Raw genomic sequence first — 10365 nt, 5'->3', positions numbered from 1 at the left:
GCACAGCCCGGTGCCCGCGTGGCGCAGGAGACCCCCGGGCAGCCACTGGAAGCGCTGCGAGGGAGAGGAGGGGTCGCAGCGGGACAGCGAGAGCCACTGGCCCGAGGGCACCACGCAGCCGGAGTGGTGCTGGTTGTAGAGCAGGAACCAGGGCGACGCTGCGGGGACATTGGGGGCTGTCAGGAGATGACCAATGGTCACCAGGAGATGACCGGTGGTCACCAGGAGTTGGCCAGTGGACACCAGGAGCTCCCCAGTGGCCATCAGGATTTGGTCACAGGGTTCGGTGTAGAGCAGGAAGAACTGGACACTGAGGGGACACTGATGGGACAGGGACACAGGAGGGGTTTGGGACACAGTGGTGGCCACCAGGAGTTGGTCATGGAGCTCAGTGTAGAGCAGGGAGGAGATGGACACTGAGGGGACAATGAGGGGACAGGGACACAGGAGGGGTTGGGGACATGGTGGTGACCACCAGGAGCTGCCCAGTGGCCACCACGCAGCCGGAGTGGTGCTGGTTGTAGAGCAGGAACCAGGGCGACGCTGCGGGGACATTGGGGGCCGTCAGGAGATGACCAATGGCCACCAGGAGTTGGTCAGTGGCCACCAGGATTTGGCCACAAGGAGCTCCCCAGTGGCCACCAGGATTTGGGCAATGTAGAACCAAGAGTTGGACACCACAAGGACAGGGGGACAATGAGGGGACAGGGACACAGGAGGGGTTGAGGACATGGTGGTGGCCACCACGAGATGACCATGGTCACCAGGAGTTGGCCAGTGGACACCAGGAGTTGGTGTTGACAGGGGAGGAGATGGACACTGAGGGGACACTGAGGGGACAGGGACAAAACAGGGGTTGGGGACATGGTGGTGGCCACCAGGAGTTGGGTGATGGCCACCAGGATTTGGTCAGTGGCCATCAGGAGATGACTGGTCATCACCAGGAGTTGGTCGGTGGCCACCAGGAGTTGGTCATGGAGCTCAGTGTAGAGCAGGGAGGAGATGGACACTGAGGGGACACTGAGGGGACACAGGAGGGGTTGAGGACATGGTGGTGGCCACCAGGAGTTGGGTGATGGCCATGAGGATTCGGTCAGTGGCCATCAGGATTTGGTCATGGAGCTCAGTGTAGAGCAGGGAGGAGATGGGCACTGAGGGGCCCACTGAGGGGACAGGGACAAAACAGGGCTTGGGGACCTGGTGGTGACCACCAAGAGCTGTCCAGGGGCCACCATGTAGTGGCCAATGTAGAGAAGGAAGGAGTCGGACACTGAGGGGACAGGGGGACAACGAGGGGACAGGGGCATGGGAGACCCTGGGGACACGTGGTGGCCACCAGGAGATGACCGGTGGTCACCAGGAGTTGGTGTTGACAGGGGAGGAGATGGACACTGAGGGGACACTGAGGGGACAGAGGAGGAGTTGGGGACACAGTGGTGGCCACCAGGAGCTGCCCAGTGGCCACCAGGCAGCCAGAGTGGTTCTGGTTGTAGAGCAGGAACCAGGGCGACGCTGCGGGGACATTGGGGGCTGTCAGGAGATGACCATGGTCACCAGGAGTTGGTGTTGACAGGGGAGGAGATGGACACTGAGGGGACACTGGGGGGACAATGTAGAGAAGGAAGGAGTTGGACACCACAAGGACAGGGGGACAATGAGGGGACAGGGACATGGGAGACCTTGGGGACACGTGGTGGCCACCGGGAGATGGCCGGTGGTCACCAGGAGTTGGTGTTGACAGGAGAGGAGATGGACACTGAGGGGACAATGAGGGGACAGTGAGGGGACAGTGAGGGGACAGTGAGGGGACAATGAGGGGACAATGAGGGGACATGGACAAAACAGGGGCTGGGGACATGGTGGTGGCCACCAGGAGTTGGGTGATGGCCACCAGGAGCTCCCCGGTGGCCATCAGGAGTTGGTCATGGAGCTCAGTGTAGAGCAGGAAGAACTGGACACTGAGGGGACACTGAGGGGACAGGAAACACAGGAGGGGTTGGGGACACAGTGATGGCCACCAGGATTTGGTCATGGTGCTCAGTGTAGAGCAGGGAGGAGATGGACACTGAGGGGACACTGAGGGGACACAGGAGGGGTTGGGGACACGGTGGTGGCCACCAGGAGCTGGGCAGTGGCCACCACGCAGCCGGAGTGGTGCTGGTTGTAGAGCAGGAACCAGGGGGACGCTGAGGGGACATGAGGTGGCCATCAGGAGATGACCATGGTCACCAGGAGTTGGCCAGTGGACACCAGGAGTTGGTGTTGACAGGGGAGGAGATGGACACTGAGGGGACATGGACAAAATGGGGGTTGGGGACATGGTGGTGGCCACCAGGAGTTGGGTGATGGCCACCAGGATTTGGTCAGTGGCCATCAGGAGATGACTGGTCATCACCAGGAGTTGGTTGGTGGCCACCAGGATTTGGTCATGGAGCTCAGTGTAGAGCAGGGAGGAGATGGACACTGTGGGGACACAGAGGGGTTGGGGACACGTGGTGGCCATCAGGAGATGACCGGTGGTCACCAGGAGTTGGTGTTGACAGGGGAGGAGATGGACACTGAGGGGACAATGAGGGGACAGGGACAAAACAGGAGTTGGGGACATGGTGGTGGCCACCAGGAGTTGGGTGATGGCCATGAGGATTCGGTCAGTGGCCACCAGGATTTGGTCAGTGGCCATCAGGAGATGACCAGTGGCCATCAGGAGATGACCAATGGTCACCAGGAGTTGGTTGGTGGCCACCAGGATTTGGTCATGGAGCTCAGTGTAGAGCAGGGAGGAGATGGACACTGAGGGGACACAGAGGGTTGGGGACACGGTGGTGGCCACCAGGAGCTGCTCAGTGACCACCAGGATTGGCCACAGGGCTCGGTGTAGAGCGGGGAGAGGACAATGGCGGGAGGGGACTTGGGGACAGGGGGACACCTGGGGACACTGTGGGAGGAGACAGGTGACAAAGGACAGGTGACAGGTGACACTGGGAGGGGACAGGTGACAGGGACAGGTGACATTGTGAGAGGACAGGGACAGGTGACAAAGGACGGGGGACACTGGGACAGGTGACAGGTACAAGTGACAAGGACAGGTGACAGTGACAAGTGACAGGGAAAAGAGATGACAAAGGATTGGTGACAAGGACAGGTGACAGTGACAGTGACAAGAACAGGTGACAAAGGACAGGTGACAGTGACAAGGACAGGTGACAGGTGACAATGCACAGGTGACAATGGAGAGGTGACACTGGGAGAGGTGACAAGGGACAGGTGGCACTGGAAGGTGACAAAGAACAGGTGACACAGGGACAGGGACAGGTGACACAGGGACAGGTGACAGTGACAAGGACAGGTGACAAGGACAGGTGACAAAGGACAGGTGACACTGGGACAGGTGACAGTGACAGACAGTGACGTGCAAGACAGACAGTGACATGACAGTGCAGGACAGTACAAGGACAGGACAAAGACAGTGACACGGAAGTGAATGACATACAAGGCCCAGTGACAAAGACAGTGACCAAGAATACAGTACGTGACAAGACATACCGTGAAACGGACAGTAACAGACAGGACAAGACATGACAAGTACAGTGACAAGGACATACAGACAGTGACGGTGACAGAAAGTGAAAAGACTTGACGGAAAGTGACCAAGGACAGTGCACAAATAGGACAGTGACAACACGTGCACATGACATGATCATGACAGAGACAAGACAGTACACTGGACAGTACCAGTGCAAGACAGTGACACTCGCAGGGAAGGACAAGAATGACAGGCCAAGACAAGGAATTGACAAAGGACAGTGACAAAAAGTGACAGGGACAGTGAAAACAGTACAGGCCAGACAAGACAGGTGACAAGACAGGTACACTGTAGGTGACTCCATGAAGTGACAGGTCACGTGACACCCCCTGCCGTCGTGCGGCTCCTCGCCTTCGGCCTCAGGCGCCTCCAGTCAGAGACTGAGGACACGAGGACAATGGACATTGCCCAAACCAAAAATTCCCAAATCCCCAGATCCCCCCCAAAGAACACCAAAAACGACGCAAAACGCCCCAAAATCCCTCCCAAAACAACCCCGAAACCACAAAACCTCTGGAAAAATCCCCCAAAATTCCCCCCCAAAATCCCCCCCCACCTCAAAATCTTCCCAAATTGCCCCCAAATCCCACAAAAATCCCCAAATCCCCTAAAAAGCAAAATTCCCCCTGAAAAATCTCCCAAAAATCCCCAAAATATTAAAAAAAAATCCTAAAATAATCCCACCAAATTCCGCTAAAATCCCCAAAATTTCCCTATAAAATTCTCAAAAAATCCTCAAAGAATTCCTCAAAAATACCCCAAAATTTCCATTAAAAATGCCCCGCAAATCTGCCAAAAAATCCCCCCAAATCCCCAAAACCATCCCAAAAAAACCATCCCAAAAATTCCAAAAAAATTACCAACATTTCCCTTAAAAATTCCAAAAATAATCCCCCAAAATAAAAATATCTCAACAAAATGCCCCCCAAAATTCCCCCAAAATCCCAAAATTTCACTTAAAAATAAAAAAAATCCCAAAAAACCCCAAATTTTCTCCAAATCCCCCCGAACCCCGCACTCACCAAAAAATATAAAAAATCCTTCAAAAATCCACTAAAATTTACCAAAAATTAAAAAAAAATCCAAAAACTTTTCTAAAAAGATCCCCCAAAATTTCCCTAAAAAAATATAAACCACCCCAAAATCCCACTAAACTGCCCCCCCAAGTTCACCAGAAATTCCGCCAAAAAATCCAAAAAAATCCCAAAAAAGAAAAAAAAATTCCCAAATAAATCCCAAAAAATCCCCCCAAAAATCCCCAAAAAATTCAATAAAAAAATCTTAAAATTCCCACAAATTATCCAAATCCCGACCCGCACTCACTGCGCCTGCCAAAGTGTCACGCCAGGCACAGAAAAAACCCAAAAAATCCTAAAAAAGCCCCAAAATTCCTGAAAAATCCCTAAAAAACCCTTGAAAAATGTTTTAAAAACTAAAAAAAAAATCCCCAAAATTTCCCCAAAAATCCCCCCCAAAAAATCCAAAAATCATACCCCAAAATCGCCAATAGTTCCCTAAAAAATCCAAAAAAAATCAAAAAAAATCCCAAAAAATCCCCAAACTCAAAAATCCCCAAAAAATCCCCCCAAAAAATCCCAAAAAATTCCAAAAAAATCCCCAAAATCCCCAAATTTTCCCCAAATCCCCCCAAACCCCGCACTCACTGCGCCGCGCCCCGAGTGTCCCCAGCAGCAGCAAAAAAATCCCAAAAAATCCCCAAGAACTCTCTAAAGAATTCCCCAAAAAATCCCCCCCAAAATCCCCAAAAATACCAAAATTTCCCAAAAAATTTCTTTTAAAAATCCCAAAAAATCCTTCAAAAATCCCCCAAAATTTCCCTAAAAAATATAAACCCCCCTCCAAAATCCCATAAAAATCCCCCAAAATTCACCAGAAATTCCCCCCAAAATCCCCAAAAAATGCCCAAAAAAGAAAAAAAAATTCCCAAAAATTTCCCAAATAAATCCCAAAAAAAACCCCCCAAAAATCCCAAAAAATTCCAAAAAAAATCCCCAAAAAATTAAAAAAAAATCCCAAAAAATTCCAAAAAAAATCCCAAAATTCCCCAAATTTCCCCCAAATCCCCGAGCCCGCACTCACTGCGCCGCGCCCCGAGTGTCCCCAGCAGCAGCAGCAGCGTCACCGCCAGGGCCACCAAGGCCACCAGGGCCACCAGGGCCACCCTCGGTGTCACCCTCGGTGTCCCCAACGTCACTGATGTCCCCGGGGTGGGGGAGGGGCGCCCCTTGGGGGGGGAGGGGTCCAGGGGCTCGTAGGGGTCCTCGTCGGGGGGGGGATGGGGACAGCCTGGGGGGACACAGGGGACAGTCGGGGGTGGCACCTGGGGACAGCGCTGGGGACATCTGGGGACAGGGTTGGGGACATCTAAAGGGGTTGGGGACAGGTTTGGGGACATCTGGAGGGGTTGGGGACAGCTCTGGTGGCACCTGGGGACATCTGAAGGGGTTGGGGACAGGTTTGGGGACATCTAGGGGTTGGGGACACCTCTGGTGGCACCTGGGACATCTAAGGGTTGGGGACAAGTTTAGGGACACCTAAAGGGGTTGGGGACAGGTTTGGTGGCACTTGGGGACAACTAAAGGGCTTGGGGACAGGTTTGGGGACATCTAAAGGGGTTGGGGACAGTGGTGGTGGCACCTGGGGACATCTAAATGGGGTTGGGGACAGGTTTGGGGACATCTGGAGGGGTTGGGGACAGCTCTGGTGGCACCTGGGGACATCTGAAGGGGTTGGGGACAGGTTTGGGGACATCTAAAGGGGTTGGGGACATCTGGAGGGGTTGGGGACACCTCTGGTGGCACCTGGGGACATCTAAATGGGGTTGGGGACAAGTTTGGGGACATCTAAAATGGGTTGGGACAAGTTTGGGGACATCTAAAGGGGTTGGGGACAGGTTTGGGGACATCTGGAGGGTTGGGGACAATGGTGGTGGCACTGGGGACATCTAAAGGGTTGGGGACAGGTTTGGTGGCACTTGGGGACATCCTTGGGGACATCTGGAGGGGTTGGGATCAATATTGGTGGCACTTGGGGATATCTTTGGGGACATTTGGAGGGGTTGGGGACAGTGCTGGTGGCATTTGGAGACATCTAAAAGGGTTGGGGACATCACCAATGGCACCTGGGGACATCTGAAGGGGTTGGGGACAGAGCTGGTGGCATTTGGGGACATCCTTAGGGACATTTAAAAGGGTTTGGGGACATCTAAAAGGATTGGGGACATCGCCGGTGGCACCTGGGGACAGTGGGAGGGGTTGGGGACAGGTTTGGGGACATCTAAAGGGGTTGGGGACACCTCTGGTGGCACCTGGGGACATCTAAAGGGGTTGGGGACAGCACTGGTGGCACTTGAGGACATCTTTGGGGACAGCTGGAAGAGTTGGGGACAAGTTTGGGGACATTTGGAGGGGTTGGGGACATCTAAAGGGATTGGGGACAACTCTAGTGGCACTCGGGGACAGCACTGGGGACATCTAAAGGGGTTGGGGACAGTTCTGGTGGCACTTGGGGACAGCACTGGGGGGGTCTAAAGGGGCTGGGGACAAGTTTGGGGACATTTGGAGTGGTTTGGGACAGGTTTGGGGACATCTAGAAGGGGTTGGAGACAACGCTGGTGGCACTTGGGGACAGCAGTGGGAACGTATAAAGGGGTTGGGGACAGTTCTGGGGGCACCTGAAGGGGTTGGGGACAGCTCTGGTGGCACTTGGGGACACCTAAAGGGGTTGGGGACATCCTTGGGGACATCTAAAGGGATTGGGGACATCTCTGGTGGCACTTGGGGACATCCTTGGGGACACCTAAAGTGGTTGGGGACAGTGCTGGGGGCACCTGAAGGGGTTGGGGACATCCTTGGGGACATCTAAAGGGGTTGGGGGACATTTAAAAGGGTTGGGGACACCTCTGGTGGCACCTGGGGACATCTAAAGGGGTTGGGGACAGGTTTGGTGGCACTTGGGGACATCGCTGGGGACATCTAAAAGGGTTGGGGACAGGTTTGGGGACATCTGGAGGGGGTGGGGGCAGCTCTGGTGGCACTTGGGGACACCCACAGGGGTTGGGGACAGCTGCCAGGTGCCACCACCCACCCTGGGGACAGGGGAGGTGACACTGGGGACAGGACAAGGGAGGTGACACCAAAGACATTGAGGTGACACCAAGGACGGGGTGGTGACACTGGGGACAGAGAGGTGACATTGAGGTGACACTGGGCACAGGGAGGTGACACTGAGGACAGGACAGGGAGGTGACATTGGGGACAGAGAGGTGACACTGAGGGGACATCGGGGACATGGAGGTGACATCAAGGTGACACCAATGACGGGGAGGTGACACTGAGGACAGGACAGAGAGGTGACATTGGGGACAGGGGAGGTGACATTGAGGTGACATTGGGGACAGGACAGGGGATGTGACATTGGGGACATTGAGGTGACACCGAGGACAGGAGGGTGACACTGAGGATGGGGAGGTGACATTGGGGACAGGACAGGGGAGGTGACACTGAGGACAGGGAGGTGACACTGAGGTGACATCGGGGACATGGAGGTGATACAGGGGACAAGGAGGTGACACTGAGGTGACATTGGGGATGGGGAGGTGACACCAAGAACAGGAAGGTGACACTGAAGTGACACCAAGGACAGGACAGGGAGGTGACATTGAGGTGACACTGGGGACAGGACAGGGTGGTGACATTGGGGACAGGGAGGTGACACCAAAGACATTGAGGTGACACTGGGACACATGGAGGTGGCACTGGGGACAGGACAGGGAGGTGACATCAAGGACATGGGAGGTGGCACTGGGGACAGGACAGGGAGGTGACACCGAGGTGACACCAAGGACAGGGAGGTGACCCTGAGGTGACATTGGGGACATCGGTGGCCGTACCTTCCCCAGCTGCCCAGGCCGTGTCCAGCGCTGTCTCCATGTTCCCGTACATTGTCCCCAACCGTGTCCCCACTGTCCCCAAATGTGTCCCCAGTGTCCCCAATGTCCCCAACTGTGTCCCCAGTGTCCCCGCTGATAACGCCCGCAGGGGACAAGGGGGGGACAGGATGTGGCCTCGGTGTCCCCTCCCTTTGGTGGCCTTGGTGGCCTCAGTGTCCCCTCCCCCTCGTCCCAATGGAGGTGGCACCAGGGCACTGTCCCCAAGTGGGGGGGGTGGCCGGGGTGGCACTGTCACCAAGGTGTCCCCAAGGATGTCACTGTCACCAGGGTGTCCCCAAGGTGGTCTCCAGGATGTCACTGTCACCAGGGTGTCCCCATGGCTGGGGTGTCCCTGTCACCAAGGGTGTCACTGTCACCAAGGGTGTCACTGTCACCAGGGTGTCCCCAAGCCCAGGGTGTCTCTGTCCCCAAGGATGTCACTGTCACCAAGGTGTCCCCAGGGGTGTCACTGTCACCAGAATGTCCCCAAGGTCAGGGTGGGACTGTCACCAGGGTGTCCCCATGGCCAGGGTGTCCCTGTCACCAAGGGTGGCACTGTCACCAGGGTGTCCCCAAGACGGTGTCCAGGCTGTCATTGTCACTGCAGTGTCCCCAAGGGTGTCACTGTCACCGGGATGTCCCCAAGCCCAGGGTGTCTCTGTCCCCAAGGTGTCCCCAAGGGTGCCCCTGTCACCAGCGTGTCCTTGTCACTGTGGTGTCCCCAAGCCCAGAGTGTCCCCAACTGGGGGGTGGCCAGGGTGTCCCTGTCACCAAGGTGTCCCCAAGGGTGCCACTGTCACCAGGGTGTCCCCAAGCCCAGGGTGTCCCCACAATGGTCTCCAGAGTGTCCCTGTCACCAAGGTGTCCCCACGGCTGCAATGTCCCCAAGGTGTCTCCAGAGTGTCCCTGTCACCAAGGCGTCCCTATGGCAGTGTCACAATATCCCTGTCCCCAGGGTGTCCCCAAGCCGTGGCTGTCCCTGTCCCCACAGTGTCCCCAGGGTGTCCCCAAAGTGTTCCCAAGCCCCTGTCCCTTGTCCCTTGTCCCCAAAGCGTCCCCAAGCCCTGCCCCGTCACCCCAGATGTCCCCAAGGGAGGTGGCACTGTCCCCAAAGTGTCCCCACAGTGTCCCCCGGATGTCCCCAGGGCCCCACAGGAAGAGCCGGGCGCTATCGGCCCCGGCCAGACCCGGCCACCAAATGTCACCAATGTCACCTCAGTGTCCCTTCACTGTCCCCTCTGTGCCACCTCCTGACACCACATGTCACCAAATGTCACCTCAGTGTCCCTTCACTGTCCCCTCTGTGCCACCTCCTGACACCACATGTCACCAAATGTCACCTCAGCGTCCCCTGGATCACTAAATGTCACTCAGTGTCACCTCAATGTCCCTTCATTGTCCCCAAATGTCCCCTCAGTGTCATCTCTGGGCCACCTCCTGCCACCAAATGTCCTCTCATTGTCACCTCCTGTCCCCTCAGTGTCCCCACAGTGCCCCTCACACTGAGGAGACACTTGGAGACACTGGGGGGGGACAGCTGGGGACACCGAGGTGACACTGGGCGACCTTTGGGGACATTTGGTGACACCGAGGGGACACACGCAGCCCTGTCCCCATCGCCACCGCCACATTTCCCGCCCCCACACCGAGCCGCGCTCCGATTGGTTGATGGCACTGATTGACGCAGCAGCGGACCAATCGGAAGCGAGCACCGCCCAAACGCTGAAGAGCTGTTCAAGAAGCCGGAATGTCCCACCCCTTCAGCGCTGTGATTGGGCCAGACTCCTGATTGGCAGGCGGGCAGGCCAATAAACAGAGAACCCAGAAACCG

The sequence above is a fragment of the Zonotrichia leucophrys genome, unplaced genomic scaffold, assembly GCF_028769735.1.
Source record: "Zonotrichia leucophrys gambelii isolate GWCS_2022_RI unplaced genomic scaffold, RI_Zleu_2.0 Scaffold_274_69131, whole genome shotgun sequence".
Lineage (NCBI taxonomy): Eukaryota > Metazoa > Chordata > Aves > Passeriformes > Passerellidae > Zonotrichia > Zonotrichia leucophrys.
Note: the sequence above shows the minus strand (reverse complement) of the source record.